Here is a 15627-nt window from a genome sequence, read left to right as displayed (position 1 = left end):
GCCTGTAGCTAGCGGTGTCCCCCAGGGATCAGTACTGAGTCTGGTCTTGTTCAACTCATTCATCAGTGACTAGGAAGATGGAACAGAGTGCACCCTCAGCAAGGTTGCAGATGACACAAAACTGTGAGGAGTGGTTGACACAGCAGAGGCCCATGCTGCCATTCTGAGGGACCTGGACAGGCTGGAGCATTGGGCAGTAAGGAACCTCATGAAGTTCAACAAAGGCAAATGCAGGGTCCTGCACCTAAGGCAGAATAACTCCATGCAGCAGTACACGTTGGGAGCTGACCTGCCGGAAGGCAGCCCTGTGGAGAAGGACCTGGGAGTCATGATGGACAGGAGGTTAACTGTGAGCCAGCATCTACCTGGACTTGTGCAAAGCATTTGACACTGCATCCCATGATATCCTTATCTCTAAACTGGAGAAACATGGATTTGATGGATGGACCACTTGGTGGGTAAGGAATTGGCTAGATGGTCATACTCAAAGAGTTGTAGTCAATGGTTCAATGTCCAAGTGGAAATCAGTAATGAGTGGTGTTCCTCAGGGGTCAGTATTGGGACCGGTACTGTTTAACATCTTTGTTGGTGACATGGACAGTGAAATTGGGTCCACACTCAGCAAGTTTTCCCATGACACTTAGATGTGTGGTGCAGTTGACATGCTGGAGGGAAGGGATACCATCCAAAGGGACCTTGATAGCCTTGAGAGGTGGGCCTGTGTGAGCTTCATGAGGTTCAACAAGGCCAAGTAAAAGTTCTTGCTGATCACAAGGCCAAATTCTATGATTCTATGATTCTATTCAGTCTTATTTCCAGTAAGTTTAGGAATGTCACTTCAGTAGTATTTCACTCAAGACTACAACAAACCCCAGGATAAATAAATAAATAGATAAATAAATAAACAAATAAATAAATAAAATAAAATATATAAAATGAAATAAAATAAAAATAATAAATACAATACTATTGAAATTGTTTGTGGGTTTTCACTGAAGTGTGAATAGTCTCCCAGACATTAAGTGTTCCACCACACCAGAAAATGAACCTGAGGCACACAGAAAATATTCACTCAGAGGAAGTATTCTCAGTAGTAAACCTATTTGCTTCATCAGGTTCATATATAGTTTTGTATGATACATAGGCATTCAAAATGCATGACACATTTATTTTAAAAAGCAGCAATTCATTTCAAAGCAATTACTTTCCTGCTTGTCACAAACAGAGGGAAAGTTCTCTGATTTTCTATCAGGACATAGTGTAAGTTATATGAGAACAATGTTTCCCATAGAGATCTAGTGCAATCATAGTTATATATGTTCAAATCAGCATTCAATCTCATATTATGCAAAAGAATCATAAGATGAGTTTGTATTATATCTTTAAGCAAAAAACTTAGGACTTTGCCAGGAAACAAAGATGTGGCTGTAAATGTGACTGTTTCCTGGGAATCTCTTTTTCCTTTGGGCATTGTAAATTTTATCAAAAACACCCCAGATCTTCTCATATTTCAGAACAGAGCACATGGAAGAATTTCTTAAGGTAGACAGGGACAGTATGTGAGCACTGACATGTAGTTCATTTGTATTTTTGCTGAGATTTTCCCTCTAAAGAGCAAACAAGTACAGTTACTGTTTCAAAAAAGTCCTCATAATAAAACAGCCATAGAAATACTAGTGCAACTGCTTTTAAAAAATGAGCCTCTCTAATTTGGAGTATGTTATTAAGACTAAATTATTCACTGAAATGAAAATGGAGATAAGAAGAGAAAATTCTGCCACTTTGTCAAGATGTGTGCATTTATGCAAACTATGACTTTCCAATGCCCTTTGTTTTCATATCCTATGGCTATGTAGCAGAATGATTTCTTTGTCAGTCTTCAAGAATAAAGATGCCAATAAAAGAGGCATGCAGCTTTCAGTGGAATTAAAATGCCAGCACTCAAAATGGAGTTACACAGGGATCAGTTTCTCTTTAAAAATTAAATAAGACAGCTAAAAGAAGCTACAGTTTTTGTGTATTTATTAGATATTAAATAATGAGACTGGAGAATGTGAATCACTAAAAGCATTAAAGCATTTGAACTGTATCATCTCTGGATAGATTAAATTTTTATTCTGCTTTTCTAATTTTAAGGAATACATGTATTTTAGCATAACTTACATGATTTGTGACTGTAGAAGAAAAATAGACAAAAATTAAAATGTCTGGATTTTCTAATCCAGAGTGATAACCAAAAACATTAAAAAAAATAGATTCATACTTAAATTTGGACAATGGAATGAATGGTGCAACAGTGTTCTTGTTGTTGCTACATTGAAGTTTGAAATCCTGCTAGAAGGAAAAGCAAGAAAAAACAAGTAGTTTTCTATAGGCCCCATTGGCTTGTAGTCTGAGATTTCTCAAATCAAACAGCCAGTTTATACTGTGCATCTTTATGCATAATACATAAAATGCCTTATCTAATTGGAAATTCAGAAATAAACTCAGAAAATAAAAAGAAACAGAACATTGCCCATCTCTCCTAAACACACAAAAAAATAAAGATAAAAATTATCATACTTTTCCTTGATTATACTGTCCTTGAAATTCTTCCTATTGTCAATAGTGAAGCTCTGAAGTAGTTTGAAAACAAGAAAAAGCATTCTGCGCAATTTTGTAGAAGTGGAACTGGTGGGTTTAAATCTGGGAGCCCTACTGAAACAAAACTAAAACAAAGGAGTGTTTGGCCTTATATTTTATTGCAGAGACAATAACAACACGTTACCTCCCCAGCTGCAGGCAGACACAAATATCATGGACTGTGTTGTGAGGTGGGCTGAGGAGAGGTAACTGAAAAAAATACAGTTAGTAGCAAGTATCAAAACAAATAAATTTAGAATCATCACAGAATCATAGGATCATAAAATATCCCAAGTTGGAAGAGGCCCATAAGGATCACTGAGACCAACTCCTGGCTCCACACAGGTCTACCCAAACATTCAGATCATATGACTGAGAGCACAGTCCAAACACTTCTTAAACTCCTGACAGGCTTGGTGCAGTGACTATGTCCCTGGGGAGCCTGTTCCAGTGTGTGACCACCCTCTCAGTGAAGAACCTCTTCCTGATATCCAACCCGAACCTCCCCTGTCGTAGCTTGACACTATTCCCTCAAGTCCAATCATTGGTCCCTAAATAGAATAGATCGACGCCTGCCCTTCCACTCCCCCTCGTGAGGAAGCTGTAGACCGCGATGAGGTCCACCATCAGCCTCCTCTTCTCCAGGCTGAACAGGCCAAGTAACCTCAGCTGCTCCTCATATGTCTTCCCCTCTGGTCCCTTCACCATCTTAGTAGCCCTTCTCTTGATACTTTCCAGTAGTTTCATGTCCTTTTTGTACTGTGGTGACCCAAACTGCCCACAGTACTTGAGATAAGGCCACACCAGCGCAGAGTAGAGTGGGACAATCACTTCCCTTGACTGACTAGCAATGCCGTGCTACTTTGGAGCTTTTGTTGAACACAATCCAGAATGCAACTGGAACAATATTATATGATTATAATATCAGAATAATTAAAAGACCTCCTGTGGTACCTTCACTAAATATATGAGTATCTATTTTTTTCAGTTGGATTGGATCCTGATGCAATTTGACAGCATATTTCACTAATAGTTGTGCCTGCCTGCAACTGAGGAACTAGCACCATCAAAGTAAGGATGCAATATATGGCTAGAACAGAATGGTCATAAAATAACAATGCCTACCTGCTGTGGTCTAACCCAGAAGGCAGCTAAGCACCACACAGCCATTCACTCACTCCCAACTTCACCCACCCCAGAAGTGGGATAGTGGGATGAGGGAGAGAATCAGAGAAAAATAAAAAAAGGGTAAAAACCCATGGGTTGAGATAAAGACAGTTTAATAGGGCAGAAAATGAAGGTTAAGAATAAGAATAAGAATAAGAATAAGAATAAGAATAAGAATAAGAATAAGAATAAGAATACGAATACGAATACGAATACGAATACGAATACGAATAAGAATAAGAATAAGAATAAGAATAAGAATAAGAATAGGAATAGGAATAGGAATAGGAATAGGAATAGGAATAGGAATAGGAATAGGAATAGGAATAATAGAACATGAAAAGCAGATGATGCATAATGCAATTGCTCACCACCCACTGTTCAGCCCCTCTTCAAAGCAATGGCCTCCCTAGTTTTATTGTTAATCATGATGCCAAATGATATAGAATATCCTTTCATGAGGAAAGTGTGAGAGACGTGGGTCTGTTTAGCCTTGAGAAAAGAAGACTGAGAGGGGATCTTATCACTGTCTATAAATACCTTAAGTGTGGGAGACAAAGGGATATGGCCAACCTCTTTTCAGAGGTTTGTGGGGACAGGACAAGGGGCAACGACCACAGAATGGATCACAGGAAGTTCCATGCCAATATGTGAAAGAACTTCTTCACAGTGAGGGTGACGGAGCACTGGAACAGGCTGCCCAGGGAGGTTGTGGAGTCGTCTTCTCTGGAGATATTCAAGGCCCGTCTGGACGCCTACCTGGGCAACCTGCTCTAGGGAACCTGCTTTGGCAGGGAGGTTGGACCCGATGATCTCTGGAGGTCCCTTCCAACCCCTACAATTCTATGATTCTGTGCTTCTGTGATCCCTTTGGCCAGTCTGGGGCAGCTATGCTGGTTCTGCCCCCTCCCAGCTACTTTTGCTTCCCTAGTCTTCTCACTGGCAGGGCAGTAGAAGAACCTAAAAAGTCCTTGGCTCAGTGTAAGTACTGCTCTGCAACAACTAAACCATCAGCATGTTATCAGCATTACTCTCATCCTAAATCCAAACCACAGCATGATACCAGCTACTAGGAAGAAAATTAACTCTATCCCAGCTGAAACCAGAACTCTACCATATAATGAAACTAATGAAACCATATCCTTAATTGCTTGGGCATGCTTCTCTTCCCAGAGCTTCGTGCTGTCTGGCTGCAGTTACCCACCCACGTATCCAGGTGGCCAGTTTGAGTCCCATTCCTCAAAATCTCCTGTGCATTCAGGATCCACTTCATTACAGAGTAGGATTTAGAGCTGAGCTCAATACTGCAAACTCCTCTCCCAGGGACAGATCCCGACAGCTCAGATAGATAGATACCCTATTTATTTTATTATTTTATTTTATTTTATTTTATTTTATTTTATTTTATTTTATTTTATTTTATTTTATTTTATTTTATTTATTTTATTTTTTATTTTATTTTATTTTATTTTATTTTATTTTTTATTTTATTTTATTTTATTTTATTTATTATTTTATTTATTATTATTTTATTTATTTATTATTTTATTTATTTTTTGGATGGAGATTTTATGCATGTGCAGAAAAAAAATGTTGTTAATATTTAGGTCAGTATTTTTTACTGTCATTTTTAAAGGGAGGTTAATAAAGGAGATGTTAATAGGGCCAGTAAGCAACTACTGATCAAAATCTTCTTTTCTTGTAGGTAATAAAGGATGAAGTAAGAAATTATGTTTTTTACCTCATCTTAAAAATAAATAAATAAATAAATAAAAGGCATAAGAAAAATAAAGTAAGCATTATATAAGCATTATTACCTTTGAATTACTAGTCTTTTTCTTTGTCATTCAGAACAGTCAAAGTTACTCTTGAATATAAATATGAATAAGTTATGACAAAGTTGATATTATTTTCTTGTCTGCTTAGTCCCCAATTTCATTATCACAGCAAGTGCAACATGAATAAACCTGAAATTTACCATTACTGAACCTTTCTCAAAGACAGTGACAAGTCAGCAATATGATACTTTCCTCATCTATACAACTACTTTCATCATTTGAGTGTTTCTCACAGTATCTCAACTAAATATACTTTGTGACCACCATGACTATGGTTGGGTGATAACACTGCAAGATTATGTCACTTAAAACAAGGTGATTGAATACTTTAAGATATGGAAACTCTTATTTCATGTCATCCCTCTTAATTATTGATTCTAATATATTCCTGAGTTAAATTTTACTCCCACATTGAACATGAAAACTTTTTTTTTTTTTTTGTAATAAGATCAGGAGCAGGTCTGAATCCAAGTATGTGTTTATTACAAATACATGTTCAGATAAAAACAGATTAAACAATTAAACAGAATCTTGAAATTCTTCAAATATTTTTTTAACACCTTGGGGTCATTCCAATAATATTAGGAAAAAATATTTTAGTGTCTTGTTTTCCATATACATGTGTAATCTCATTTGTCTTCTAACCCACCATATTAAGTGTGAGCCAACAATGTCTGTAGAAAACAGTGGGAACCTTTCCAAAGAATTCTTCCAATTCAGTTGTTTTAAACTAATTCTTCAGACTACGGCAACAAGTCCCAAGAGGTGGAGATACAAAGTATAATCTATAATCTATTTAGAATTTATGTACGTTAGGAGGTGCTAAAATTTCTACTTACATAAGACATCATGGTGTCTTCCTTTGTGTACAGATTAAAATGAAAAATTCATCAATTCAACAATTTTGTTGCATATATGATAGTCCTTGATTTCAGTTTTGTAGAAATCTTTAGCAGTAAGTAGTTGCCAGCTGAATATGTAAGAAAAACTTCAGTGAGGAAAAAACAGTCAATTCTCAATGCTGGAAAGTTAATTTTCTCATAACTGAAAAATATGCTTAATTCAGAAACATTGAATCCACAATACTATAGTAAATGAATGATACATTTCTATTTAAAAATCATTGTGTTTAGAATTAGGGTTGCAAGCTGTTTTGTTTTCCTGTGTAAAATTTAATAGCTAGATCCAGAAAATATTAGCAAAATTCAGATGTTCCACTGAATGCACGAAGAATGCAAATGTACATGAGGTTACTTGCCTGAATATATTCTTGCTGAATTGTGTCCTAACATCTCAATTTTCAGGGTAGAAAGTCTTCATTTAGATACATGATATATTCTAATGGGAGTCTTGCTGCTAAATCTCTGTGTATCCCCATGAAAATTAAGGTGGAAGAAAAGGTATTTAAGTATTTACTTATAGTAGCACCATAGTTATTATGATGGATAAATGGCTAAACCTATCTGACCTTTTTAAAGAATAGAACTAAAGCTACTTTGTTTCTTTGCTATGCAAGAAAAATGATAATTTTTGCAAAGGTTCGGTTGTTAAGTTTGCTAAGAATATGTCTTTGTATGGTACAAATGATGTTCATATTATTTAATTCTGTACTAAAAATCATTTTAATATGTTTGGATGTATGCACGTATTTGATAAGGTCTGTAATTTATTGAGGGCTAAACATTTGGCATTTTATTTAAATTAATCCATTTTTAAAATTGTAAATCTAACAACTTTTAAGACAAAGATTAATGGCAAATCAGTAATCTTGTGAAGATGGAGGAACGAATAACTTTGTCTAGACTTCTCCTAGGCTTTTTCTCTTTAAATAATGTTAGTCTGTGACTCTAGCTAAATAAATATTTGATAATGAGGAAAAGGTGGTCATTATGGGATTTGTATTTTTTGTTGTTGTTGGTTGTTGTTGTTGTTTTGTCTTTTTATCTTTTTTTGTGTTTGGAGTGGACTCATAATTCTTTGGCTTTCCAAGTTTACCAGCCAAATACCTCAGCTCAACTCAGCAAATTTCTGACAACTGTTGACATTATTTTGTCATATTCCTGCAGGATCAAATTACTTTTCCTGGCATCAAACCCATTTACTCAGAATATTGTCAATAATATTGAATCTATAGCAGTTGATGTATTTCTGATTTGGATTTGGATATTTGAAAATGCAGTTAGCAGAGAGACACAGGCCTCAACAGCAATAAGTTAGCTTTTTCTTCTTGTAGGTCTGTAGATAACTGCAGATTACTTCAGGAATATTGTCAATGTTGTCCATCTTCTTAACTACAACTCAGCAGTTATTATTAATCTCCTTATACTTAAAACAACTTCTTAGCATTTCTTTACATCACCATCCATACAAAGGCAAATATAAACTATCCTCAAAGGCATTGAAAACATCATATTTTCAGACATATTGACCATATTTCAACTTTTACCTTTTTTTCTGTTTTTATTCTCCTACTTGGCTAACACAGTCCAATTGCCGTCACTGCAGAAATCTCTCTAGTTTTCACTGTCTAAAGAGGATTACTTTTATTTGTCATTCTCTGTATGTCTTTATTCCATTCTCGTTTGAAATTTCTTACATCTTTCATCTTTTTCTAGAATAATATAGGTTAAACTAAACTTAGTCTAGAAGTATTTATTACCATCCCAGAGCAATAAATTGGTGTTTGGGTAGGTCACTAAGGTACAGGTTCCCAAACTGTACTTCTATTAATTATGTAAAATTAATCTTAATCCTAGGTCTTTCCAAATCAAAACTCAAATTCCATGGCAATAAATCTTGATCAAGATACCTAATAAAGTAACACTTCTCACCTTTCTCCCTTCCATCTCATGGGTTCATCTCTGTAAGGAATTTGATTAATTTATTCACACTAGTGTTTTAGGGAACGATTAGAGAATTAGAACATTTTTGGGAATATTAGAAAATCTTGCTAAAACAGATTTTTAACTCAGTAACATGAATATTCAATACAGAAATACAATTCCAATAGTTTATTACTTTATTACTACTAGTTTATTACTTTAGTTAAGGCATTCAAAGAGTTGCTTAACAAAAAACTCTCATTTAACACTGAAGTATTTATTTTCCCTGAGTTAATCTCAGAATAGATCATTCAAAAAAGAGCTCACATTTAATCCATGTGTTTTCCGGGGTTTACATGGCAAGGTTTTGGTAGTAGAGGAGGGAGGGCTGTTAGGGGTGGCCTCTGTGAGCAGGGCCCAGTAGCTGCCCCATGTTAGAGAAGAGCCAGCTCCAGCCAGCTCCAAAAGGGACCTGCTGCTGGCCAGAGCTGAGCCAGTGAGCGACACTGGTTGGGCCTCTGGGAAAGCAGATTTAAGAAAAGGGGGAAAAAAATGTTGTGCAACAGCAGCTGGGAGAGAGAAGTGGGAAAATGTAGAGAGAAACAATCCCACAGACACCAAGGTCAGTGCAGACGGAGGGCAGGAGGAGCTCAAGGCCCGAGACCAGAAGTTCCCTTGCAGCTTCTGAAGAGGACCATGGCGGAACAGACTGTCCCCCTGCAGCCCATGGAGTACCACATCAGAGGTCCATGCTGCAGCCCACAGAGAGCCTACAGAGGAGCAGACTCTAGGCTGGACCTGCAGGCCATGGAGAAAAGCCCACAGTGGAGCAGGAGTTCCGGCAGGAGCTGCTGCTTGTGGGGGACCTATGCTGGAGCAGTCCAATCCTGAACAATGGACACTGTGGTATAGACCCATGACAAAGCAGTACTTGAAGAGCTGCTGCCTTTGGAAATCCATGCAGGATCAGTTCAGGAAGGGTGGCATCCCATGGGAGGGACCCTACGCTGGAGCAGGGGCAGAGAGTGACCATGAAGGAGCGGTGGAGACGAAGCGTTAGGGACTGACCGCAGCCCCCATTCCCTGTGCCACTGTTCCGCTGTGCCACTCAGGGTGGAGGACATAGTACAGGGTGGGTGGGGAGAAAGCTGTTTGTAGTTTACTTTAAGTTTCTCATTGTTCAAGGCTGCTAGTGATAGGCAATAAATTATATTAATCTGAGTCTGTTTTGCCCATGATGATAACTGGTGAATGATCTCCTTTTCCTTATCTCAACACTTGAGTCCTTCTTCAACATATTTTCTCTACCTCTTCCTTTGAAGATGGGCAGTAAGAAAGCAGTCATGGTGGAGTTTAGCTGCCCATTACTGTGAAACCACCACAACTCATTGAGTGAAACAGAATTAGATATCCTCACAACATGAGTACATATACATATATAGAAAAAATATTATTATTTCAGAATATAGAAGGGAATGTTGAATTTATGATTTTCTGGTATATTATTCTCCCAAACTCAGTTGCAAATAAAATAAAAATGGGAGAAACAAAGTCTATATCTCTAGTCATTGCAAAAGACTGATCACAGGTCCATCAGGTTGCAAAGCAGTTTTATATGTGCAAAGCTAAGAAAATCCAAAGATTTTTTCTAAAAGCAGCCGCAGAGGAGAAGGATGTCTTTTGGATAAGGCCCGGCTGATCAGGAAGAAAAGTGTGCTGTACATTTTTGTACTTCCAAAGACTTTAGGAAATCAGATCTTGAAAACCTTTTACTTGACATGTCATCATTCCTTGAGTAAATTATAAATTGATTTTGTTAGATTTATTTGACTGTGTCTATGCAGTTCCCTTTTCAGAGTCATCGCTAATTGAAAATGCACAATTATCATAAGATATATATTTCTCTTGCTGTTTAGTGTTAATAAATTAATACTTTATCACATATCTACATTACATTCAGATGTTGAAACAGCCACATGAAGACATGAATCATTTGTCCAAAAAAAACAAACAAACAAAAAAACACCTATTAAAGCTAAATCACTAAAAAGAAGCTTTGAGAAATCCAAACCTGAAGAGATATAAAGAAATAATATATCTGTTTCCTCTGTACCCTATTTCATTAAGTTTTGAAACAGTATAGATTTTTTTCTACGTAGTTGGAAATTGCTCACTTTCTAGAATAGGGATGCACAAAGGGAAATAGTGATGACCTTTAAGGGAAAACATCTTCAAATATTTACTGTGCTAAACAAATCTGTCAATAATACATTTTCTTTAAAATTCAAGAAAGAAATAATATCAAAAGAAAAACTGTAACATTGTAGGAACCTTTTACAGAAAATATTTTGTGACAGAAAATTGACTATAGCACAAAACATTTATTGCAGGATTTAGAGTCATTTTGATATGAGGTAAAGAATTTAAAAGTTGCATATACATGGTTTCACCATTCCATGCCGCACCAACTTATGTGATAAATTCTCCAATCTATGGACGTGATGTCTATGACTTTTAAGAACAAATAAGGATTTATATGTGAAAAAGCATTAACAGTGAACGCAATTAACAAATGAAATGCATTACTTGCCAGAAAATTTAACTGCCTTGATTATTATGATTAATATTGGTATGTGAACTATTCCATCACCATAACTCAAAAGCAACAATATTGTGTAGGAATTTTAGCAGTGTAGATTTGTGTTAATGTTTATTCATATTGATATTATCTTATCCTCTCTTTGGCTGTACAAAATGCTTTCAGCATCTCCCTGAGTACTTTCCATTGACTTATTTCTGTTGGATTTGTTCTCCAGTGCTTCCTTGTACACTGGCCTTCTCTAACTTCCACATTGAAACCAGGACTGTGCCCATTCCTCCCCTGTATTTTGAGTACTCTTATCCATCATGCATGCCCTTTTCCATGTATATATTTCATCTATGCTTCAGTCCCAAAGCCCAGAACTCAAGATCCTTTGGAGGATGAAGAACTAAAAGTACAACATCATCTAATCAATGCTATTATAATGGAACTTCTACAATCTGCACCATACCTTTTCCATCAAAAAAGAAGTTGGAACAAGGTTTGTAGTCCAAATGAAATAAATACACTTCTGATGTGAATTCTTATACTAAAATGCAAGCCTTCAAATAAGTTAAAATAACCAGATACTTTACATAATACACACTACTCTTTTATGTAACTTGCATATTACTCAACCAAAAGAAATTGATCAACAGAAATCATAGAATCACAGAATCATAGAATGGTTTGTGTTGGAAGGGACCTTAAAGATTACCTAATTCCATGCCCCCTGCCATGGGCAGGGACACCTTCCACTAGACCAGGTTGCTCAAAGCCCCATCCAACCTGACCTTTAACATTTCCAGGGATGGGGCATCCATAGTTTCTCTGGGCAACCTGTTCCAGTGCCTCACCACCCTCTGAGTAAATAATTTCTTCTTTATATCTAATCTAAATCTATCCTTTTTAATTTAAAACCATTACCCCTTGTCCTATCACTATGCTCCCTGTTAAAGTGTCACTCCCTAAATCCAGTCTGTGTTACTTTAACTTTTCAAAAATCTTACTTAATGTTTATTATCTTTTTTCCTTCTAAAAACATGATAACTGCCATTTGATTCAGTGTTCAATAAGTTCTTGAAGCATAGAGAAGAAACAAAGTAGAATGGCATTTTTATTTAACAGTGGATATTTTAAAAGAAAAAAAAAGTTTTATCTTACTTGTTAAAATAAGATGAGAAGTTTTCTATTAACTAGGCTGGAAGCCTTAGGGGCCACTGAACGTTTTTTAATTGCATATTTAATTAGAAATGTGCTAGAGAACTTGTGTTCAGCTTTTCTGAAGCTCATAGCTCCTGACAAAATGTCTGCTTTTAAGCCATTTTGTGGCTTGAAATGATTTCTTAAAAGTGTGTTAAACAGAGGAGGCTTTAATTTTGGTTATTTTCACTTCAAAAGGATTTTATTGTTTTAGCAATTCTGTAAAAGCAAGGTGAAAAGACATCTTCAAAAGTAAGCATTTTCAAGTAAAATAAGGTCTCTAAAAGAATAACTTTAAAGGAGTCTAACTATTTATTGTTCTGCCTAGTTCAGCAGCAATGATGGAAGATGAAAATGTGAAGGAAGAATGGGATTACATCTGGGTGCTCAGTTCACGGTTTGCAAAAGCTACAGTTTATCCAGTGGCCAGTGGCTGCAGCTGAAGAGAATTAAATATGTTTCCCGTATAGTCTGAGTAGAACAATGTTGACAGCACTGTCTGATGTTGTCAGGATTCTCAGCATTTGCTCTAAACCTGGACAAAACTTGACAAGTCCACTATATCTTCTGCTCACTGCTCAGCCACATCGCTTTTATCAAAAGGTTGTCTACAGAAGTTCACCTGAAATTTAGGTTGCCTCAGAAGTATTATCTTGCCTCTGAGGTAATTTAATGGATAAAGGAGGGCAGCCCCAACGGAATCTGATAGCACTTCATTGCAGGTATGAATGCACATGAGTTATATCTGGAAAAAATACTTCTGAAACTTTGGCTAAACCATCAGAGGTGTTGATTTTTTCATGAAACCCAATATTTGAATAAGTACGGTCTCTTTGAAGAAGAATGAAAAGACTTTTTGCTGTTTTACATGACAACCCCGGTTTTCAAGGTAGTTTGCATTAAATAAAATGTTAGAAATACATGAAAAATTTTTAATTAAATTGCAATTTTTAACACTGGAAAATATGTATATGATGAAAGACAAATATTTAATTTATTTACATGTTATATTAGAACTTACAGCTAAACAAAGAGAGTGTGCAAATGTCTTTTGACTTACACAAAAGAGAAACCTACCAAAATTGACATGTTGTATTAAGGGTCACAAAGCTTTGTAAGAACATGAAAATGCTAATGCATTGGTGTTCTTATTTCACAGTCACTTAATAACATGGTCTTGAGATTCCATGGAGTATGTCTAATCAAATAAATTAATCTGTGCCTTTCATGACTAGTAAAATCCAACAAGTAGTGCCAAGGCCTTGTATTAATAGCAGAGCTGATTTTTTTCTATATTCATGTGTGAACCGTATCCATACTTTATGATGGTCCATGTGTTTGATGATATGACAAATGTGTATGAAGACAGGAAATAAAGTTTGTCAGAAAAAAACAACTTGAAATAAGAATAAGCTTGGATACCACCCAAATGAAGGTCTTCTGAAGCATTTCCATTTCATTTCGCTCAGCCACTACTAGTTGCTAAACTTATCCAAAATGCAGACCTATTAAAAGTATTTTACATTTGAATGCTCAAAAATTGGTCTTCTGATAGCAATATTTCTAATTATCTCCCATTCTGCAATTTTATTTATTATCGTAATTTAATTTAATATTAAATATTATTTTATTATTCTTTATAATATAAAATAAAGATTATTTTATTATTCTTTAATATTTAATAATAACACAAACTCCAACAGTAAAAACTAACCAGGTGCTTCAGAGTTGGCTGTGGGAAAGAGATAACTAACTTGGTAGATGAGTTCATGCAATGGCCAAAAGTGACATCACTGCTAATACTATTATGTGCAAAAACAGTATTCATGCTTTTACTCGTGACTTATACAAACTGAGGTTACAGATTGGACACATTTTTATGTAATTGTAGTAGGATAGCTCCATTCACAACTTTTTCAATGGAATCAGAACTGTATAGTTTCATTAATTACTCTTCCACTTTTAAGATTAATACAGGTATCATTGTGCAGAGTTCAGTCTTGTTACTTGCTACACAAACATGTAAATCAGAAATGGGAACTGTGAGCTGTGATGAGCTCCACTGTTATCAGTATTACAGTGATGCTCAGTTCTGTGTTTCCACACCAAAACCAAATAGAGCTGATTCTCTAGTAACTCTGTTCTTGGCATAAAGAGAGCCCTGAGGGAAAGTTGGCTGTATTAGCCTAAATCCTGTTAAAAAGAGATAATGCTTGCTGGCAAGAGAAGTAGTGGTTGATGTCTAGGACTACACTTTCTGCTGAAAACACCTGCCAATGATGTTTCAAGTTTATGAACAGCCCTAAAAACTTATTGGATTGTTGCTGATTTTGGATGCACAGAGACACAGTGGCTGAAAAGTAGGTAACTCCAAGTGGCCAAAGGTGACTCAAAAAAATTTTGCCATGATATCTTTCCTTTCTCTCTCATGTTCCCAGACAAAGTTAAGCTTCCCTAATACTGTATGGGTAGGATGATCCTTTTAGTGACATATTTGTATATATGGAGTTCATTACATACTAGATATTACACAAACAGAAATTGAAAGAAGACCCAGATGATTCTGTTCGTCCTAGAGTTTACTGGGAGAGATCAAAGACAATTGTCTTTGTGGTCCTCCAGTCTAGGGACATCCATTGCATCTACTGAAAAACTATTTGTGAGAATTCTGCAAAGGCTTGTGCAGTATTGTCACCCAACATAACGGAGGACAGACAGATTCCTAAGGGATCCTTGGCAGAATGATAACTAGACACAGGGTTGTGGTTATAATTAAAGATTTATTATTACATAAGAAAAAAAAATAGTAATCAGCATATCTTATTGTTTACTACTTCTAGCACTTAAAGTAGCTTACAGGTGCACAGATTTTCTAGAATTCTCAGTTACACGGGCTTTTCTGTCACCTGGACAGACCCTCAGCAGATCAAGTCAAATTCTTATCAATCAGCGCATAATACAACCATAACCTCATGTAAAAGAATGAGTCACTCACTTGATGAAGAAAATGACAATGGAGGTGTCCCTGGCCACTGGGAAGTGAGGTGGGGTAGGACGTAGGGAGGGGAGGGGAAGGGAAGGGAGAGGAGAGATGGGGAGGTTTTGCTGTCCAATAGCAATTCTGGTCTAAGTCCCACTTTGGGCTTGCTACTGCCTGGTTTAATAGACAGTGCTCCCTGTGCTGTTATGCTTTCCCATGCTGTTGTGCTTCCCAGTACTGGGACAGGTGTCACCAGTTCCTGGTAACCCAACTTATTGACAACGCTGATGGGTTTAACCACCCTGACGGTGCATATTCCCCATACCTTCCTGGTGACCCAGCACTTGGGTCTTGACAATACTAATGCTCTTTATCACTCTGGTTATGGGTGTCCCCCATAGAGAAGAAAAGGGG

This window comes from Anser anser (assembly GCF_964211835.1).
Source record: "Anser anser genome assembly, chromosome: 1".
Taxonomy (NCBI): domain Eukaryota; kingdom Metazoa; phylum Chordata; class Aves; order Anseriformes; family Anatidae; genus Anser; species Anser anser.
This window is presented reverse-complemented; position numbering follows the sequence as displayed.